This window comes from Fukomys damarensis, unplaced genomic scaffold (genome assembly GCF_012274545.1).
Source record: "Fukomys damarensis isolate Sample0158 unplaced genomic scaffold, DMR_v1.0_HiC HiC_scaffold_21, whole genome shotgun sequence".
Lineage (NCBI taxonomy): Eukaryota > Metazoa > Chordata > Mammalia > Rodentia > Bathyergidae > Fukomys > Fukomys damarensis.
The window spans coordinates 29,808,240-29,831,052 of record NW_022900933.1 but is presented as its reverse complement, the minus strand read 5'-3'; the positions used below and the strand labels follow the sequence as shown (position 1 = coordinate 29,831,052).

Below are 22,813 nucleotides of genomic sequence, written 5' to 3'. Positions count from 1 at the left end.
CCCGCCCCCCCCCCCGCCAAAAGAGAGAGAGACTCACATAGCAGAGATGTCTGAGCAGGGTGGAATCAGTGTGTAAATTCTGAGTGTTGAAAGACTCAGGTGTGTTTTGTTTTGTTTTTTGATACTGAGGTCAAACTTGGGACCAGGCAGGCAGGTGGCAGAACCACTGAGCTAAATCCCAGGCCGTCAGTTAGGTGTGTTGAGGTCACCTTTAAGGCTTCATAGAGTGCGAAGAGTAGAGCACAAGAATGAAACCCTGAGCACCACTGGTGTAAAAGGTCGGATAAAAGTTTAGAATAGGAAGGAATGATCAACAGCTTCAAATGCCACTGGAAGATTCCAAAAGGTAAGGACTTAAAAATATTCCTTGGGTTTGGCAGTATGAAAAACATTGATAGTCTTACCAAAAGCAGTTTGGATAAAATAACAGAGGCAGAGGCCATATTGCTTTGAGATGAAGAATGAATTGATGGTGAAAAAGTGGAGAGAACTAGATGTAAAGTACTATTTTGAAGATAAAAGGAAGTAACTTGGAATCTGGGGAGATAGGTACAAATATATATGTGTTGGGAAGAAATAATGAGCATGAGCTAAGGTATAGGAATGTGAAAGAACCAGGTCCCTAAGAAGAGAGGAGAATGGAATCCAAAGCCTGGTACAAGAATTATGACTGGATTGACCTTGGGTTTGGGTTGTGTTGGTTGGTTATGATAGCAGTCAAGGAAGAGAACTGAGCATCATGGTCAGCATGAATACCAGCATCACACTGTGGGCTTGGGACTAGGCAGAGAATGAGAAAAACCAGGAGGACATTAATATACTGCGATTAGGGCCAGGGATTCAGCTCAGTGGTTCTGCTGCCTGCCTCACAGGCACAAGGACCTGAGTTCTATCCCCAGTGCCAAAAAAACAAAAAACCCTAAAAATATACTGAGAGGATATGGAGTGGCTAAAATCCCAAGAGTCTCAGAGATGTGAAGAAAGTTAGGAATAAATGAACAATAACATTGTAAAAGTAGAGAGTTATGTATAGTTATCCAACATTAGAATCTTCATTAAACAATTCCTATGCAGAGTAATCCTGGATTTCATGATCTAGGTATTGAGGTCAGTTTTTTAAGCGGAGTGCAAGTGAGGGTCATCAGAATCGAGGCAGTCAAGGGACTCCATCCACAGACTTGCTCAGATCTCTCACTGTCATCCTTTTAAGTTTGCAATTCATAAGACTATATCTTTTTAAATAATAGGTGGTTAATAGCCAGGATGTTTATGTCTAACAAGTTCTCTCCCAATTATGGTGGAAACATTCCTAATACTTAGTGACATTCTTCAGTGTATGTCCCAGAAATCTGATAGCATCTTCACCTTCTTTCAGAATCCTCTTCTGGGATTGGTAGGGGAGGATATTCATTTCTTCTCTTCCCAGGAGATGTACAGCTTATGCTTTTCAGACATATAGTACTAATAATAATAGTAGCTGTCATTTGCTAAGACTCACTACATGCCAGCCACTGTACTAATCACATTATATAGATTATCTCTTATCATAACTTCACAAAATGGGTCTACTCTGCCTCTGTTTTATAGATGAGACTGTGAAGATCAGAAAAGTTAAATCTCTTGCCAAGGTCACTCAGCTTGTAAGTGATGGAGCCAATATTTAAATTCAGGTAGTTGTCTCTAGATCTCATCATCCTGACTATGAAAAACTGCCTCTCAGTGGCTAAATAAAGAAGGCTCATATCAGACACCATCACATTCCTGTTTGTGAAGGAGAAATAGCTGCCCTTGGTTTCCCTTGTCCAGAGATGCACTGCTGAAACTGAGCTTTCCTTTGCCCATCTCTCCATCCTGCTCCTCCAAAGCATAGGCTTGCAGTGCCCTCTGAGCTTTCTGTCATGTCAGAAAGTGCTGCTTTCCCAGGACAGAGCCCCTCACTCCAATGCCCACCAGAAGTTAAACTCCTGGGCTGTCCTTGTAAGAAGGTTGAGGAAAGATAAGCGGGGCATTTCATTCTGTCACTGGCTCTTGGCCACATCAAAGGCTGTTTCACAAAGACATATTCCTGTGATTTAGCTTAACTGGTCAGAGAACACAGAAACTGTTGTTCTGATGTGGAAACTTTAATTCTAGGTGCTCAGAAGAGTAATATATGAGACATCCAAGGAGAGGAAAGCGTTTCTTTTGCAATGATGAAAATGAATTACTAAGTAGGCAACTTGATAATCTTATTAATTTGGTTCTAAACTTGTTATGTGCTAAAAGCTGTTTTCAGAAAATTATACTTCATCTTGTCCTGTGCATGCCTAAGTCCAGCTTTCATAATTAAACCTGTATTTACCAAGGTCTCATACTTGAAAAGCACCTGATGCATATACACGAAGTACTGATGGGAGTGAAATAGATGAGCACACATTTTTAAACAGTATGTTGGATATTTCTCTCAGCATATGCTCACTGACTAGATAAAAACTCATTTTTATTCTTCTCTGCAAGAGTAAAGGACTGTTTTTCCTTATCTTGCAAGATTTAAAACAACAGAACAGTTTTGTTTTACTTTCAAGGTGAGATATATTTATACCAAACCCCTAATCTTTATAAACTGTCTTTCCAAGTTCCCCCTTCAACCCCCCACACAATGCAAGACATGCAGCTAGTGGTCGGTTCTCCTGGACAGTCATCACATAGTGGTGTAGAAAAAAAATACCAAGGAGGGTTTACCTTACCCTGACTGTAGGTCCTTAGGTCAGAGGGCTGGTACCCAAGGCCAGGTCTAGAAGTAAAAACGGAAATGAAGCCAAGAAATAGTTCTACTTAGATTTTTGTTAAGGCCCAGATATTAACATTTAGAGGTTGAACCAAAGTCAATGTTAGATATGGGGTATGGGTGGGAGGAAGCGACTGGGAAGCCTGATTGTGAAGGACAGAGAGTGGGGCTCGCCTTGCAGAAGATGCTCAGGATGGATTTCCGATCGCAGGGGCCAGTGTCCCAGGCAGTGTTGTTGCAAGCATCCATGCTGGGTTGTGAGGGCCTTCCTTGTATTCATTTATCTCCCCAGAAGTTCTCTATGTATAATCTCCAGCCCCTAGGGTATCGGTGGAGATCAAAACTGTTTCTACAATCCCAAAGCACTATTTACCTTGTTTTCCTCTATTGACATTTTTACTGATGGTGCAAAAATAGTAGTAGTTACAGTGGCATGGATTATTTTACCCAAGTTTAGCCAAACCGAGGCCATACTAGTAATCATTTTATTTACTACTTTGCCTGAACAGCTAAAAAAAATTGTTGTTTCACATAGGAATATCTTTGAAAAAGCAATAAAAATTATAAATGTTATTAAATCTCAAACCTCAACTGCACATCTTTTTAATATTCTGGGTGGTATCCATATACTATTTCCTTTTTGTGCCAAAGCCTAAGGTTTTCTGTAGTGAAAATGTTTCCATAGTCATATAAGTAAGATCTGAACTGGCCACTGTTTTAATGGAGCCATTTATATTTGAAGAAAATGACTGACAGACAAAGTATTATTCAAACTATGATATTTGGTCGACATTTTCTGAAAAATGAGTGAAATGAACCTGTCATTTCCAGAAAAACAACTGTTGGTATTTGAGCTTTTAAGTGAAAATTAGGATTTGGGAAACTTGTGCGCACCTCTGTGAGCTTGACAGCTTCTCAATAAAGACTTTTGTGATGAGTTCAGAGTGATATTAACAAATGTGATTTTTTATTTTGTATAATGAAATGTGTTAACATTTAGCTCTGTATAAATCAGTGAAGTAATATTTTTTGGTGACCAATGTTTGATGTTACAAAAAGCATCCATCGTGCTTGGGTGAACGATCCATTGAAAGTGCAAGATACACTAATGTATTTTAAGGTAATAAAGTATGAAAGGTTAATTAATATTACTTGAAGTTCTGCATTTAAGAAAATTCCACATATTGAGATAGAGTGTATAGTAGTATTAAAAAAGAGTATTTACAGTCATCTGAAAGACAATTAAAATACTCCTCCCCTTTTCATCTATGTATTTGTGGGAGGCTATATTTTGCTTTTTATATTGTATTTCCACAAAGGGGATTCAGTAGTAAGCATGCAAATCTAGCTACAATTTATGAAGTAATATATTTGAAAGCCTTGAAAAAAGTCATGATTGACTTTTCAATATTTTTTTGTTTTGAAAAAATAGCTTTCATAAGAACAGGTTAAAATAAAATGAATTTAACATTATTTTAAAATAATTAATATTTAAAAAATTTTCTCAGCCTTAATATTTATTTCTAGTATGGTAACTAGTTATAATCCACATCAACAAAAGCTCATTGTGGTTCTCAGTTTTTAAGAGTGTAAAAGAGTCCTAAAGACAAAAATGATTGAGAACTGTTATTCTAGTACATATAGAGGTCCCTGGGCATGGTTGGTGCAGGGATAGCTTGTTGTCATGGGCAACTGAAGCCTTGCCTGTGGAGCAGTGGCCACACACAATTACACAGATAATCTCCACCAAGTGTGCTAAATACTGGGATGGGAGACACCCAAGGTGAGATGGAAAAGCCAATTGCAGGGCACCTGGTCCAATTTAGAACTGGCTTCTAGGAAGGATTAATGTCTCCACTGATTCTTGTAGGATGGATAAGAGTTAGCCAGGCAAAAAAGAAAGAAGTATTACTTTGGGTATATGAAAAAAATAGCATGAAAATTTCTTCTTTATTGAAGAAATAAAAAGCAGTGGCATATAACAAGAGTACAGCATGAAGAGAGGTGGTGTGACACAAAGCTAGACCAGATGAAGCAGCCATATCGTGAAGGGTCTTGTGAGTTTGGGAGTTAAGACCTCCTTCTAAGGGAAATGGGAATGTGGTTTTTGAGGCAGGAGAGTGACATCATCTCTGGCTGTAGAGATTGCGAGCCCCATTAGGGATCACTGTGGCAGTCTAATACAGGGGTGATGGGACCTAACTAGGATATGGAGAGATGTAGATTTAAAAGATAATTTATGTGGAGAATTTTTAGATCCAGGTCAATAGATTGGATGTGATGGTTAAAGAGGGAAAGAGGTAGGCATCAAGGTTCAATCTAGGTTTCTGTTAGCTCCTGGGAGTAATAATAACATTCACTGACTGAGGGAACACAGCAGGTACAGTTTTAGAGAGAGGAGGGTAGTTCCATTTGGTCACCGCCTGTGGGATATGCAGAAGCAGATGCCCAGTGAGCATTTGGATATGTGGTTCTGAAGCTAGATGAGACACAGATTTGAGAGTCCTCAGAGTACTAACTGAAGCCATGGGCTGAGTGAGCCTCAGAGAGGATCTAAACAAGAAGAGGCGATCACCTTAGGAGAAAACCAACATTTAAGTGATAAACAACAGAAAGAGAGTGTACGGTGACAGCTGAGCAGGCAGGGTGCCTGCAGAATCCTGAGGCTATCCTGTGCCACTGAGCCCAAAGAGTTGCAAGAAGGAGGGAGGGCAGGGGTGATCAGGGCTGTTGAGAAGTCAATAAAATGGACATGGTTGTTGAGACACCCACTGTTTTCATCACAGTGTCAGTTAAGTGTGAGGCTCCAACAGGATAAAAATTGAGGAAGACTCAAAGCTAGGTGGCTACCAAGATGACGATGCCTGACACCTATTGAAGGCTGTTAGATAGACCCTCTGTAGAGTACTCTAACTGCTGAACACAACTACAGCCCTCTTCAGCTGGAAGTACACAGAACAGTCTTTGGTCTTTGCCCCCTCACAGCCATTAGGGGTACTTCTTCAGAGGGGGGAATATTGCAGATAGGTAAGTTAATTAGATATCTTGTAGGCAGTTAGACAGGGCCACCCTCAGGTAGCCACCCCTCAAGAAGCCGACACAGCAAGGAGCCAACAGGGAGGACAATCAGGAACATTCACTGAAGGCCAGAATTGTAAAAGGAGAGAAGCTTTTCCACCCTTGTGCTTCCCCTGGGGATAAATAACAGTGATTGATATTCTAAATAGTTATCAATCACCTGGGTGGGTGGGGGGCAAGAATTAACCCAGCCTTTCCAGGAAATATCTCTGACCCGCCCATACCGAAAATCCTTATACACTTGCTACATCACTTGCTCCCCCATTTTTTTTTTAATGGTACCGGGGATCTAACTCAGGTCCTTGCGTTTGCAAGGCAGGCAGTGGAACCACTCAGCTAAATCCCTGACTTGCTCCCCCACTGGATCCCCCATTTAATCAATATTACCTAGGTGACTGTACTTGTAATCTTACTGGTTGGTCATGGTTTTGCCTCACCTCATTTCCACTGGGTCTTACAGTTTTGTTCCACTTAATACCCACCTCACCACATGGCTTTGCTGTGGAAAATATCATTGAGAAGTGGGGTAGGCGGGCAACCTACTTTGCAGTCCCCCTTCTGTCTGTCATAGACAGAACCTTTCTTTCTCTCAATAAATTTTTCCTACTCCTAAAAAAAAAAAAATGAGGATGAGGAGAGGGGAGGGAGTAGGCAGAGAAGGAGAGGAGAAGATGGCAGATAGGAGAGGAGAAATAGAAGGGGAGAGAGACGGAGTAGCTCTAAAATATTTCTAAAATACCCAGTACACATCACTTTCCACAGTCACCGGGCTGGGCACACTAGAACTTCTTACTGCTATCTAACTGCAACTTAATATCCATCAGTCAACCCTCCCCATCCCTCCTTCCCTCCCTCCCTCTGGTGACCACTATATGAGGTGTGATAGATAAATACAGTGAATGTTTAAGTTTTTAAAAACGATTATTGTAAAAAAATATGGTTAATACCTCTGAAAATCATCCCTCTCATTTTGAACACATTTATCCCATTTTTCTTAGCAGTTTCTGGAAGTCCTCTTTTGTGTCATTAGCTGTGTTGTCAAGACTGCCTCAGTGTCCTAAATGGACTCAAAACACTTACCTTTCATGGTTGTCTTGACTTTGGGGAAAGGCCAGAAGCTGCATGGTGCCAGATCTGCCAAATAAGGTGGATGGGGGCACACCATACATTTTTACAAGCCTGCCTTTCCGTTGGATGACACTTGGCAACAGCATTCATTGTTTTTAAAAATTCTACCACATAAAGACACTCATGAAAATGACTTCCAGAATTGCTTCAGAAACAGTCAAGAACAATGGGTTAAGTGTCGAGGAGGAGTACTTTGGGGGGATGGTTAATGGCAATGTGTCTTATACTATAATAAAATTGTTTTCAAATTTAAACATCCACTATATATTTTGATTACACGCACCATGTAGCGTTATGGAGAGGAGCCAGTGGAGAAGGAAGGCTGGAAATAACCTGAAAGGAAAGGAAAGCATTAGGGTGATCTTGTAGAAGAGACAAGAGCGGGCAGATTTGGGAAACATGGAGGAAAGCCATGCCTTCAACAAAGAACTAAGTTCCATTTGAGGCATCGGGTGAAATGAGTAATAGTTGAAGTTGAGGATGTTAAGTTGAATAGAAAGCAAAGTTCATGGTGCTCAGTGGGAAGAGTGAAGACAGTACAGATCTTCCTTGTTTAACAACTGACCTGCTTAAAACAGTTTGGACTTAGGACCCACCATCTGACTTTTTTTTTTTTTGTACAGTTCTGTATATCTTGTTTATGGAGCCTCAGTGTCTTTTTGTGCAATATCCCTTGTTATACAGTACTGTAATTTTTGCTATTATACGGCATAGTTCAGTACTGCAGTCGTACATTCTGTTACACATTTCAGTACTGCATGTAAGAGGAGTTATGCAAATAAAAGCAAAGTCATCAAGCTGGAGTTTCCTTTGACCATTTCTTTGTTCTGAATATTATAATGTGCATACTATACCTAATTCCTTATTTAGCAACAGATTCATTTAATGACTGAGTCACAGAAACAGAACTCAGTAAAAACAAGGAGTGCCTTGTACCTATTATATTTTGGGCACATTCACTAAGCATGTTGTGCAAATAAGCACAGCACTCATGGAAAGACAAATGTCTTCAAAATAGGTATGGTTTCCATAATGTCTGATACTGGGGAGGATAATCTGATGCTGGGAAAACTGACATAATTTGGATGTTGAGGCCTATGAGGATGCTTTTTTGCTTCAGTCTCCAAAATATATATGGTTTGCCTGTTTTGATGCAGAAGGGAATGATTCAGAGCACGGTCTTATGAGACCTGTTGATCACATACGATACAGGCAGAACAGCTGTGCCAAAGGGCCAGAAAAATGTATCAGTGCACTCTTTTTATTGGGCTCACTTCTAAGGCTTCCAACAGTTCCTCAGGTGATAATAAAACTGATTCATTTGTAATTAAATAAATTCTCAGATATAAACAAACTCTTTAGAAGTGATGTTACCTTTGAAACATTATATGTAGAAAGTTTATATATACACTTCCAAACCACAGGAAACAATTGAACAATTAATCGTTGCTGTTATTCTTAGCTCTATGATTGTTTTATGTATTTAATTTTTGTCTCACACTCCTGGTTAGAAGCTTCTTTACTGCATCCTCCATATGTCTTTTTGTCCTCCAAGGTATTTACTGCAGAAGTGGACAGAGCAGTGGCTCCCTTAATGCCAGTTTCACTGTCAAGGATATTTGGCATTTCCAATGATTTTTAGAGTCAAGCAGGTTCATGGTTCTGGGATACCTTATGAGTTGTATTTTAGCTTCATTGGTCCCTTGCAATGACCTGTAGAAGTTCCTTCATTAATGAGCCAAAATTGCACATCCAAAATAGTTTCCAGCAGTATCAACTGTGTGATCAATGTAACCTTGAAGAGTTCATGGAGGCTGCTGCTAAGGTACCTGGAAAGGTCACATGAGGAAATACAGGAGTTGAAGCTCTATTGATTTGCTAAAGATCATGTATGGATTGCAGCTGTTTTGCAGTATGATAATTGATGAGCACCTTCTGTACTATTGCTATGTCATAAGAAACCCTGAATTTCCTGAATAATTTTATCCCTGCTTTTTCTGACATGTGAGGGATGGATATTGCTTGAACCCAGCTGATGTGATGATTTGTTGGTGGCTGCTATATTTTATTTTAAAGGTTGTTGGACAGCATGTGTTTTTCAGCAAAACACGTAATTTTCACTGAACTATTTTGATAATATGATGTGTAACACAGCTATTCCAGTTTAACGACCTATCCGTTTAATGACGGTTTGTGGTTATGACCAAAGCGCACTGTTCAAACTTATGACCCACCACTCGGACCTATAACCCATCTCTTTTTTGTACATTTCTGTGCATCTCATTTATAGGGCCTCAGTGTCTTTTTTGAACAGTACATTTTGTTTATGCAGTGTACACTGTATTTTTGCTGGTTGTACAGTTCAGTACTGTAGTTTTATGTTCTGTTATACATACAGTACTTCATGTAAAAGTTATGCAAATAAAAGCAAAGTCATCAAGGTGCACTTCCTGTTGACCATTTCTTTGCTGTGAATATTGTAATATACATGTATACAATTCCTCATTTAGTGAGAAGTTCATTTATCAACCCAGCCCCAGGGACAGAACTTGGTCATTAATGAGGAATGTCTGTAGTGGGAGGTAGATTGAAGGAGGAAAGATTAGAGCGGTGTGAGGAAGAAGATACAGTGGACTGGAAATCCAGAGGGGCTAAGAGGGACCAAGCATGGTAAAGACAGGGATGCCTGGAAAGCTGTATTTTATTTTATGTATTGGTAATTACAGCAATCTTATCTCTTTACACAATGATGATTTCATATCACAACCTAAAACTTATCAACTATAATGATTTTTTTTAATCCAAAACATCATTTTCTGGTCAATTCAAATTATCTTTATATGTTGCTGTTTACTTTTATATTCACCAGGTTAAATCTTCAGTTATGCCACAGCCATTAAGAGTTCCCTATGTAGAAAAATCTATTCATTATGAACACATTTATTGCTTCATTGAGTTGCCTATTTAAAATGCAGAGAACCACAAATTAAATGTAGTGCTTTTCCATTTTGAAAAAAAGTACATGAATGGGTATTATTTTCCTGAATACATCATATTTTCTTACATAATCAACAGTCTACATTCATAGGCTGACAGATGCTAGTCCTTGCTTGTTTTGATGCTTGTTTCTCACTGGTCATTATTGAAAGGGTTACCTCCTCAGCCTTGAACACGCCATGTTCTCCAGCAGGGGAGAAGGCAAGACAGCCGCAACAGGGACAATTGCTCGTGAAGGGAGGGCGTAGTTCAAGAAATCTGTTACTGTGAGGTTAAATCATGCAAAGCATAAAATAACTTCTTCACTGAAGTTGTAAAATGAAATATCTCAAGTAGCTTGAATAAGAGATCAATCCATTAAATATATGACATGGGCACTGTTAAATATCTAGATCTCATTTGGAGCTCAGCCTTGACTTTGTGCCTTCTGACTGAACCAGGCCATTTGAGCTGCTTGTGGGGCCACTGTATGTGTTGTTGCCTCAGGAGTTCATATCTCTTGTTTTTATTCTTCCCACTATAATCTCAAAGAGGCTTTGTGTTCCTTTTCGGAACACAAATAATGGATTCTCCTGGAAACGTCTGGTGGTGGTGAACCTTTTAGATCTTTCAGTGATACAAACACCCCGCTGCATCATGTGTGCCGTAGGTTCACCACTTCTGATTTAGGCTGTGACGCTCTAACTGGAAGTCCTTCATCCTCAACACCAGCGAGGTTCACCAGGCTCCTAGCCTTGTCATCTCTGTGCAAACAGAAGCTCCTCCATTCTCCCTGGTTGTCTCATCCCCACTCCACTTTGGTCTTTATTTCTTCTGACTCAACCTCCACTCTTCCTCTGTCTCAGACTCTCTGAGGATATCTCTGGAATCTTTTTTTCATGTGAAGCAAACTTTTCTGTGTCCTACATGGCAAAATATTGGAACTGTTTTCTTGCCCCTCCCATTGAGTTTATTGGTACATTTTAAGTATACAGTACAGTTACATTCATTACTGGGATCTTGTACCTTCACATGACAGGTCTTGGTTCTCATTTTTTCCCCTTGACCCTGTCCTCTCTTCACCCCCCCCCATTTACAAACACTTTATTTCCATTTTTTCATTTTCTCCTATTTTTTCCTTTTCCCTTTTTACCTTTCCCCTACCCTTCCCACTTTCCATACACCTTTTTTCTTGCTTTCTTTTTCCTCATTGAGTTTATTGGTACATTTTAAGTATACAGTACAGTTACATTCATCATTGGGATCTTGTACCTTTATAGGACAGGTCTTGGTTCTCATTTTTTCCCCTTACCCCTGCCCTCCCTTCACTCCCTGTTTTTTTTTTTTTTTGCTTGAATTGAGAGCCTTTCCCACTTGGTCTTCGGAGAGAACCCTGCCCCACCAAGCTTTGCAGAAACTATCATTTCCCACCCTGTTATGGACCCCACTTTTCAATTATTCTACTCTGAGTTGCCCTCTGAATCCACCTGTCATCCTTCAAACTCCTATATCGCTTACTGCTTCCCTCAAATTCAAAGCCTTGCCATCATCAAAGTCACCCAGTACTTTAGATTTTCAAGTTGCTTAATTTTATCAGTTCTTGTAGTCTTCATCTCTATTGCTTTAGCTATCTGTTCTGTTGGTTATGCCCTGAACTCTTATCAGGAAATGCACTGTCTCTAAAATATTAAGTTCCAGTAATTGCTTAATGAGTCAGTATCTCTTATATAATATTGGATAATACAGGTGGTATTGTGCCTTCTGCTGCTCATCCATATGTGTTTCTAGAATGATGTTGCTGTAGGGTTTAGGTGGAAGGAGAAATTCCAGTTCATATATATTTCCAATTTGCTGAATTTTTTCTGTTACAAAGAGGTGTTGTATTTCTTTGAATTATTTCTATATATGTGTGATGTTCATCTTTGTTTTTCTACCTCAATCTGATATTTGCAGAATTAAGTATTCTTCTCCTTTTTCTCTATTCCTCTAAAATTTCTTTTAGTTCAAGGTCAGCACTTTCCCTTATATCACCTGTCTTCTTAATTTTCCTTTTTGTTTTTCCCCCTTTTTTTTTTGTTTGTATTATATACTGAGAAATTTCCTCAGTTCTGCTTTCTAGTTCATTAATTTTCTCTTTAGCTCTGTCAACCTATTAAATATTATTTTTTCATTTCAAGATTTTCAACTGGTTTCTTCTCATTTCTACATTTTTACATTTCTCAGCCTTCTAATTTTACAGCTTTATTAGCTAGTACTCCTTCCATTTTGACTTTGAGATTTTTTTCCTAGTCTTTTTTCACAAGTATTCTGTTACACAAATTTCCTTAGATATGAATGGTCTCATTTATTGGGCTGGCTTTAGTCATTTTGTATATCTTTGTATATTTTGTAATTTTCTATTGTCAAGAGCTCTATTTCCCTATGCATTTGCCATGTAGGAATTCTCTGAGGAGTTTTAGGATTGTCTTAATTTTATGCCTATGAGTTCCTTAGCTCTGAAATAAGCCATACATTAAGCATGGTTTGGGAACCCAACTACAGAGAAATAATTTCTCTGCCCAGAAATGTACAGTGCAGACTCCTTATGTATAGCCATTAAATATTCATTTCTAATCATAGGTATTTTTAGGGCCTCAGCCCTAAGTGGAAAGAATGGAACTGTTAACATCCTTATCTTCTTCACCTCTGGTGTTCATAGGGTATTCTCATTATTCAGATCATTTTCCCTTTGCAGATAAAAAAGCTTTCAACCCCATGTCTTTCTAGCACCTGCCCCCCCTCCCCAGTCCTACAGTGGCCACAGAGTTATGTCATCACTGTTAGCATGAGTTAATTTTCTTTTCTACTCAGGGAGATTGTTCTTTCTTGTTTTCAAAAGAGGTTCTATTAATTAGGGCCACAGCAGAAAATAGAATGGTATTAATTTTAATGAAGGGAGTGTTTACAGAAATGTGGCAGGAATAAGAAATCCTATGAAATTGTTTGAGGAATCCTGAGATTAAGGCCAGCAGGAAGCTCTTATCATTCCTAGGGAGGAGGGGACATTATTACGGGAGCCTGGGGACAGGAGGGCTGCCCAGGGGGTACTGGTTTTGGAAGTGTAGCCACTGCCAGAAGGAAGGCCTGAGTCAGGGAGAAATCAGAGAAGCAGTGGTCTAGCTTCTCTTCCAGCCTCCTTGCTCCTGATTGTGCCTCCTGTTGGCCAGACCCAGCTAGAAGCCAGTCAGCAAGGGAGCCCAGGAAACAGTGGATATGCAAATGGAAAATAAATAGATAGAGGCCTATGTGATTAAAAAAAAAATATTTCAGCATGTTTCAGAGAGCTTAGAATTTTTTAGGAGTGTTTCTGCCATGTTGACTGTAAGTCTAATAATCCTTACTCCAGTGTTTTACCCAGCATGTACCTTGAAATAGGCACATTCCTAACATTTTCAGGGTGTAGGGCAAGAGCACAAATAGAAACTCATACTATATGCCTATATATTTAAAAATTATAAATCAGAGTTAACTGTCAAATAAAATGCATTTTATCTCCCTGTACTTTCCTATACAATATACATCAGTACTGAGCTAAAGGACAGAAGGGCTGATTTATCATTCATGAGTTCCTTGGAGACCCACGTGGAGCAGTGTAGCACGTGGGAACCCCGAACTCTGGTCCCAGCCCTGCCCAGCATGGTGAATAGCCTCATACTTGTGGTGTGGACCCCGGTCCTCACATTCAAGCTTAATCACATCCCCTTTTAACAACCACTCAGGCAGAAGAAGCCTGCACAGGCACTAAAAGTGGGCACAGGACTGTCAGGGAGGGTAATTCTAGGGCCCCGGATACCTGGAATGTCATAAAAGGTGGGGCATGTAGAATGGTGTGGGCCTGTGCCTGGGTCCTGTATACTCCTTGCTTTATGAAGAGGTGCACAGCCAGAAAAAAGGCCAGAGCAGAGCCCTCGGAAATGCAGAGCCCAGGGCAGGGTCCCTTGTGGCCTGAGTCTAATGCTGATCCTATACTATTTGCTCTTCAGTGTCATCAGTTTCACCAAGACTGCCAGTCCCTTGGCTCTGGCTGGCTTACTAAGACTGTAAACTTCCATGCTGCTCCTTCACTATCTGTCCCAGAGCCTGTGCCATCACACTCTGAGCAGTGCCCTCGACTCTCTGCCCAGAGGGGGCATTCACTTCACCTCAACCATCTCCTTGCTTCTTGCGTATTTTGGGTACTGACTGCCTGCAATATAAATAGTCAAAAGCATGACCTCCTGGCTGGGTCTCTGCACCTCTGTTCTCATAGGCAGCTCTTTCCACATGAGCACTTCAAAGCCATGCCACTTTCCCCCAGCTCCTGCCCTACCACCTTCCTGGTCACTCTCAGCATATGATCTATGTCCTGTTTCTCTAATTGAAGTCACTGAAACAAGAGATTTTTTAACTTCCTGCTTCCCTCCAAATCTTACTTTACCCACTGACGAAGAGGATGAGGGCGATGGAGGTTGACTGACAACCGACTCCTTTGCAGCAGCAGTAACCATTGATCTGCAGCTACTTCACTCCTGTGGTCAGGGCAAAGGCGCCGCTTCCCCTGCACCAAGTTGGTCTCAGACAGATTGTTCCCTTCTGCTGCTTCCTCTGGACCTAACTACATCGAGAGTCTTCCCTTCTAAAGTTTTGCATCTAAGTTGCAGTCGCTCCTCTACTTAATCCAAATCCCTTTCGGTCCACTGTGTTCTCATGTCTTCCCCAGTAACTGCAGAACTGCTCTGGCTCTGCTCAACAACAGCCTACAATTTTGCTGCTAAAATCAATGGGTACTTCCGCCCCTCTCCACGGTCTTTGCCATTGTCGAGCCCACCTTCTGAACATGCTCTTCGCCCTTGGCATCCCTGCCCTTCCTGTTTCCTGACCAGCTTTCCAAGTCTCCTTCCCTTAAATGTTGTTTTCCTCAGCGTTCTGCCCCAGGGTGCTTCTCATCTTATTCATTAAACTCTTGGTGTCTTCCCTGTGGAAGTTTCTCCATCAGTATCAAATTATGCATGCAAACCCAGCTGCTAGTTTCCAGTTCGCGCAACATATTCAAAGTTTTTAAAAGTTTCAGCAAGAAGAAGCAAACTTTTTTTGAAGGGTACACATTTCCAATTATAAATGATATATTACTTATTGCAACTAGAGTCCATTGGGGGAAAAACCATAAGAGCTCATTTCAGATCTAATATGGCTATATGTTAGCAGCAGAAATGATGTAGCCATCTTATTAGAAATACAATAAAGAGATTACTTAGCAGCTGTCTCCCTACACTGCCATTTTATTTTTCTCCATAGTCCTTGGCAGAGAATCTAGAAAAGAAAAGAAAAATACTTAAGCCACACCGTGTTCTCCTAGACTAAATGATATCTGCTGTTCTGAGAGACAAATCTTAAAAGGCAGTGTGTGTTCCATGATTATTGAAAATAGAACCATTTCAGAGTTTTCCACCCTGGAGGCATTTGATTAATTGTGGCCTTTCTTTTCCATATCTCACAGTAAAGTTTCTCGTGTTTCCACAGTCAGTGTTCGGAACTTCAGCATCAGACTGCAGCCATATTAGATCTTGAAACTGACTTGGAAAAAATAAATCAAAAGAGAACTATCGAAGGCTCTGTTTTCACCGAGCTAAGGAGACGCCACATACAGCATATTCAGTCATTCATTCATCCATTATTTGTTAATTATTATGTGAGTAGCCACTTAACATAGAGTAGATATTCTTTGATGTGTGAAAAAACTGCCTACCAAAAAAGAAGTTATTTACTACTTTACCTGCTAGGATTTCTTTCCCTGACCTTCACATTCTGTTCCTCGACAATTTCCATTCTGTGCTCACGAGATTGTGTTGCTGCAGTTCCATCAGTCCCTGCTTCAGTCACCTTGGTAACAATCTTTATCATGTTACCTTTATGCGCTACTCCACTTAAACAGAGAAAAAATAATCTAGGAGAGGAAAGAATTGTCAGTGAAGTCAAAAGTCAGGATGCTACTGCCTGCCGATTTGTACAATTCACACTTTTTACCACAGAGTATTATTACCACCGTGATATTGTAACTGCCTTAATTTTTGCTGATGTCCATGACAGTGGGTGTGGCTAAAGCCTACGTCTACAGATTCCATGAGAAAAGTTTTGTTAATGTTCTTAGTCTTCTGGCTTTATCTGTGGGCCCAGCACAGAACAAGGAAGAATCTGATTTGGTGCCTAGCCCAAAGTTAGAATTCAGTGCATTTAGGGTTGTAAAAGTCATTGTGTACAGAAACACAGATGTGTACTTAATCTGATGGCAAGACAGAAGGAGTGGTGAGGCTTGTGGCAAATGGAGAGCTCCCAAGTTGCCCAAAAGTATCCTCATTTTTTAAGGATGTGAAAACCCTGCACCAACCAAACAAAAATATGGCTAGTAATTCAGTAGTACCTGTTTTATTTTATTTTTTATTAGTACGTGTTTGCAGTACACAATTACACTTGAATTTTAGATCTCTGAATTATGCCTGTCCCTTGCCTTATTTATTTTCTAGTCCTCCTTGCCACATGCCCCCTCTTTCTCTTCTGCTTCTTGTTGCCCTCGCCCCATTTCAGATGGCTTGCTCCCTCCAACAAAAGCTGCAATAAAAAAAAAAAATCACTGTTTCATTTTAAAGAACTTTAAAATATGTCTGTTGGAAAGAGTTTGCATAGGAACATATCATCATTTCAAACACTTTTAAAAACATCTGTCTTTTGTTATTTTTTAGATTACACTCATAATACATGTTCTTTGTATAAAACTCCTGACAAGTAACATCCATCCATAGACGATTTCCAGTTATACCTTTAGGCCAGATCACACCCTATGTTCCAGTCTCATCTATATATTTTCTGTATCTGTCTGGGTGACTCAAAAGTGCCCCACATTTACATGTATAAGTGTATCTCTCCATTATGGGGTGAATGGTATCACAATCTACATGTTGCCTCAAGCTGTCTATCCATTTTCCTTGAATCTTCCCTTTCCTCTGTCCACCTGCCCTGGAGTGTGGATCTGAAATGGTTACCAGAGGCCCATGTCTTAAAGGCTTAGGCCCATGTCTTAATGGCACTGTTGGGAAGTGGTGGGAACTTGTTAAGGTAAGTTATAAATATAAGTGTGGAAGAGGTGGGGCCTGGTGGGAGGTTTTAGGTTACTGAATGTGTGCCTTCTTCTTTTCCTCCCTCACATCCCATCCAGAGGTGAGCATCTTTGTTCCACCACGGGTCACCCACCATGATGTTCTGCTTTGCCACAAAACTAAATGCGATGGGGCCAACTAATTATGGACTAAAACCTCTGACGCCATGAGGGAAAATAAACCTTGCTTCTTTTGATTTTGATTATCTCATGATAGTGGAAAGCTGACCAACACCTCCCTCACCCCCACATCCCTAATGCAATCCATCAGCAACTACCCTCGACTCAATATCCACAATATCTGAGGCGGTACTACTCAAAGGATAGCCTGCAGATCGGTGTCTGTCCATGAACTGTTTGTTACTGGTGCATGACAAGCTACATACAGAATTGGAAGTGGTTAGAAGCTTTTAGAAGCAATTTGGCTTCAGCATAATGACCAGGTTTACCATGGTGGACTCATCTCATTCAACAGAGTATATATGTACTTCAGTATGATGAGCTCCCTTGGTGAATCATGTGATACAAGTTGTATGATAATCACATGCCACAGGAGCATGTGACATATTTTATGGCTGATTGGTGCACTGCATCCTAAACATTTAAAGATCTGTAAAATTGGAAGTACATTTATATTTATAACTTACCTTAACAAGTTTTAATTTTTAATCCAAATTTTTCATGTTATGGTTTAACACTGACTTGGATAATAGAATTTATATTTTTAATTTTCACCTTCAGTTTACTGAAGTCAAAACAAGCTTCAAAGGCCTTTTTGTATGAGAAAATACTTATCTTTTCAGAGTATGGCAGGAGTATAGATCAAATGGTGGTGATAGGCATACTACTGGAGAAACAAACAAAGACCCTCAGCATTCATATTGGTTTCCTTAGACTGTGACCCTTTACATATTGAGTCTGGTTTATTGTTGTAATTAATGGTGATGTGCTAAAAACAGGATTTAGTAATTTGTGGAGATGCATGGGTTGCAAAGCAAGGAAACTATCAAAGCTTCTGAGCTGTTTACTTAATAAAAATTAAGTTAAAAACCACAAGAATTTTTTGAAAGAAAGATTATTGGATTAAAAAGCTAATTGAAGCAGATGTTCAATATTTCACATATAAAAATTAGGGTTTTACAGGCTTTTTAATAAGTAGCATTTCAGCTCGCCAAAACTAAAATCCATACATAGTTGCTGCAGCATTAATGAAAGACTGCACGAAAGGTATTTTCTTGGAAATGTTGGTTGAATCTGCAGCAAAGAAGGTAGCTCAAGTACTACTTTCCAGGGCCGCCATAACTCAGCAGATTCAGAGGCTGCCTAAAGGGATGGAAGACTAACTCTTGGAGCAGTTACATCTGGCAACATTTTTTTTTTCATCTCAATGTGATAATTTCACTCACATTCCTCTTTATGTGCAATTTGAACACGATGGCGACATGAAGGAAGAGAACTTTTTTCCCCAAGTTTGTGGCTGATAAACATACCAAAGTCTGCCCTGTGTGTGAAGGATTACATCACCAACAAAGGTAGTGTAGAATTTAAATGTTGTGTAACAGTATGTTCTGATGGGCAGAAAACATTCTGGAGCAGTTGCTGTGATTAAGGGGCTCATACCAGAATGTAAACCTGAGTCTCCCAGGAGAAAGTCCTGCCATGAATAGAAATGTGGGTAGAAATAGATAGTGAGCTTAGTGCTGTACTGAAAATTGTTGAATTAGGTAAAGGTTCCTGCGTTAAATTCTAGACTATTATTGTTATTATTATTTGATACTGGGGATCAAACTGAGGACCTTGTGCTTGCAAGGCAGGTGCAGTGCCACTGAGCTAAATCCCCCGCCCTAAATTCTATATTGTTCTCTTGCGTTGTATGATTCTATGGAAGCAGATCATAAACAATTATTGCATAATGAGGTGCGATGAACAAGAGGCAAAAGCGAGAATGTTCGAACTGCAGAACAGCTCTTAATGTCTGAAAAATGAGAAGACAGTTTGGTTTCAGTTTGTTGAAGATACAGACTGATATGCAGGATTGCTTATTCATCTGATATCTTCAAGATTTTTAATGATCTGTATACTTCCATGCAAGGAAGAAATGCAACATATTTTTCAATAACAGATAAGATCAAAGGACAAAAACAGAATTTGAAGCCTAGAAGACTAGTCTACAGGTTGTTATGACACATACTCCAAAACTTAACACTATCAACGACTTAGGTGATGATTTTGATATTGAGTATTTGTGAAGGGCTATCACCAAACACTTTACAGTTTAAAAAGGCATTTAAAATTTTACTTTTTATCAAAAGATTTATGTTATAAATTTGTGAATTCAGAATCCACTTCTTTCATCAGAAGACATTGTAAATTTAACTGTAACTTAGAAGATACAATGCTGGAACCAACTTCCATTGAAGGATGGGAGGACTTTGAAACACAATGGCACTTGCTCCATTTCAGATAAAAATGTTAAAGACTGAGCCTGCTGAAATTGCTCTGAAATCTCTTCTTCTACTCAATTTTGTGAGACTGGTTTGTTTCATGTTATTATCTTTAAAATAAAACATAGAAACAGTTCAACCAAGTAAGTCTTCCTGACAGCTATAAACCTAGATCACATAAATTGTCAAACAGAAAGTAAATCAACTTGCCGCATTAAAAACAAACATTGATATACTGTGTTCAAAGTGTTCATATATGCATTTAATATGGGGATTCATTTTTCCTTCAGAAAAGTGAAAAGTAGAATAGTAAGCATATGTATTAATTGCCTACATGTGTACTTTCAGTGAACAAACAACACATACAATTTTCTTACTTTTTATCCTTCTTTCCCTACATTATACTTACCCTGGAAATACTGCAATAGAATTTATTTTTTGTTGATCTCATAATACAAGGCACAGCTTTTTTCTTTTTTGCTTCATTTTCCTAATAATTTATTTTCATTATTTTCCCTAAGTATCAGTTTGCAACAGACTGAAAATTTATAAAAAGTGGTCCTTTTCCATAGAGAGTTGGAGGAACATAGCTTTTATAGATCTTAATATAAAGTGAGTCTTTTCTTCAAAAATTATCCCTTTAAAAAGAATCAATTTATCTTACAAAGCATCTCCTCCTGTCACACTTTCAGTTGCTTCATTTTGAACAAGAAAATAGTAGTTGAGCCTGAAATAACCTCAATTAATATTAGATTTTGATGCTTACAAGGGTCATCTGATAAAATTGGCAAATAAAAGAGAGGGGAAATATATTTAAGAGATCTAGTTCTTATGCCTAGTGTTATAAACTCCGAAACTCATGATTGCAAATATTTGGCATCATTATAAACCAGCCTTTAAAAATCACCTGTAAAAGGAAAATGCTAACTGGTTACATACTAGAGATCACAAATATATATCTCAAGTTGAATGGGGAAAAAAGCACCTGTATAATAAAAATAGCTACTCAGTAGCTGTCTTAGTCCATTTATTATTACCATAACAAAATACCTGAAACTGGAAACTGTGTAAGTAGAAGAAGTTTATTTTGGCTTATCATTCAGTGCCTGGAAAGTCCAAACTCGGGTGGCTGCATCAGGTATGCATCACAGTGTGGCAAAGAGGACATCATATGGTGGGAACACATGAGCATTGCAAGTAGCACATGAAGAACAGGCCAAACATGTAGTGCAGCCTCCCTTTCTGACAATCTGCTCTCCTGAGAACTGGTCCAGTCACGCGAGACCTGATCCATTCACTTGAGATGAGCATTAAACCCTTCCACATGTGGTGCTCCTGACCTAATTACTTCCCCTTAGGCCTTTTCCCTCTCTCTCTCTCTCTCTCTCTCTCTCTTCCTTCCCTTCTTCCTTTCTTTTCTTTCTTTCTTTCTTTCTGTACTGAGGATCGAACTTGGGTTCTTGTGCTTGTGAGGCAGGTGGCAGAATCACTGAGCTACATCCCTGCCCCAAAGCATTACCTTTTAATACCGAGGTTCCAGCCTGTGAACCTTTGGGGGACGAACCACATCCAAACTATATCAGTGACGTTAGGTATGCATTTCTAGTGTTAGTCTCAGGCATAGAGCTTTAATGGATTTGAAGTTGACATACTTTGGAAAACAGAGTTCATGTCTCAATAAGTGATAATGAAAGTGTTTATATAAAGGTGTATGTAACATTAATCGATAAAAATGCTTCATGAAACACGGTCATGAAAAAAGCTGCGTGTGTTGCTTTACTAAACTCTTCTCTCAGGGCTGGGGATTTAGCTCAGTGCTTCTGCTGGCCTGCCTCACAAGCACAAGGACTCGAGTTCAATCCCCAGTACCAAAAAATAAAATAAAAATTAAATAAACTCTTCTCTCAGTGTTGCACCCACCCTTCCATCTTCTGAGTGGTGAGACCGGGACTATAACTCTGAGAACAACATTTCTCCTTTACCAGCAGCCTCTTATTAGGCTCATTCTTCCTGGACTGCAGAGGATGCAGGACAACTGGAGGAGAAGCAATTGATCCTTCCTGTCTGCTTGCATTTCTGTGAGGTCACCTCATTAACAGTTTTTATCCAGTTATCTGCATCTGGATCTAGTTTTCCACTTTTTCCTACTTTGTACTCCATTTTCAGCATGTGGGTTCCAGCTTCTTAGGACCCTCCTGCAGCCATGCAGGTCCTTATAACCTCAGTTTCATTCCTTTGTTTCTTCTGCCTTAAGGATAGTAGAGGCTTGAGGCATTAATAGTTACTGCCTTTTAACAAAATTAATCACAGAATTCCTCTTTTTTTTTTTTTGCCTTTTTTTTAGTCCTCCAATATCTGACCCACTTCTTATATGAATTCCTCTTTTCAGTAGCCGCCATGACTTCTGATATCCTGATTAGATCCCGGCTGATATAATAAATGGTACCAGGAGGAACCCCAGGTGGTCTAAATGGTTTGGTTGCATTATGTGCCCTGAATGCTGTGCTGAGCAGCTTGCCAACACAAAATGGAGTGTTAGTAATCTGTGTCATGCCGTGACATCATCATTAATCAAACCATCCCCTGCGGTTGATTGTGCTGAAGTCCTGAAGCAATTAACCTGAGGGACCAAATGTCTGCTGAACGTAACTGTTACAGTGGTAGCGGTGAGGTCAGAGAGTGAGGGACAGGACAGCTAGTTCTGCCTCTGCTTCCACCCTTACAGAAGGGACAACGACAAACCCCGGTCTTCTCACACTCAGCTCAACTCGTGTAATGAAAACCTCAGCTGCTCCACTTCTCTTCATGCCACGGCCACCGTCCTACTCAACGCTGTCTTCTTTTTCTCACCTGAAGTTTCCCAGCCCCCACTCTTCCTTCTCACAATCCATTTTTGATTCAGTGATCAAAGTGCCTGTAAGCCGACTCCTCTGCTTAAAGCCTTCTCTGTCATCCTGTTCCATCCCAAGTAAACTCTAACCCTTCAACCTCATCTCAAATCATTTTCTTCCTCTTTGTGTTCTAGCCCTGTGCAAGTGAACCTACAGCACACGTGCCACAGTGGGCTAGTTGTATCACTGAAAGCTCTAAAAGGCTCACCATCACTGGAGCCTTTCTATTTCTCTCTGGCCTTGGGCTTTTCACATATGTAGCTCCCTTTTCTTCCAATTCAGTTCCCATTGCATGTTTGCTTCTCATCTTTCCTGTCTCACATTCCCTAATTTCCAAAACATTGTATCTTTTTTTTTTTTT

General features: G+C 39.7%; 1 protein-coding gene across 6 annotated transcripts in view; it reads left to right on the top strand.

Moving 5' to 3' along the window:
- Nucleotides 1-22,813, top strand: part of Efcab11 (EF-hand calcium binding domain 11) — a 188,291-nt gene that overhangs the window by 131,716 nt on the left and 33,762 nt on the right. The window lies entirely within an intron of this gene.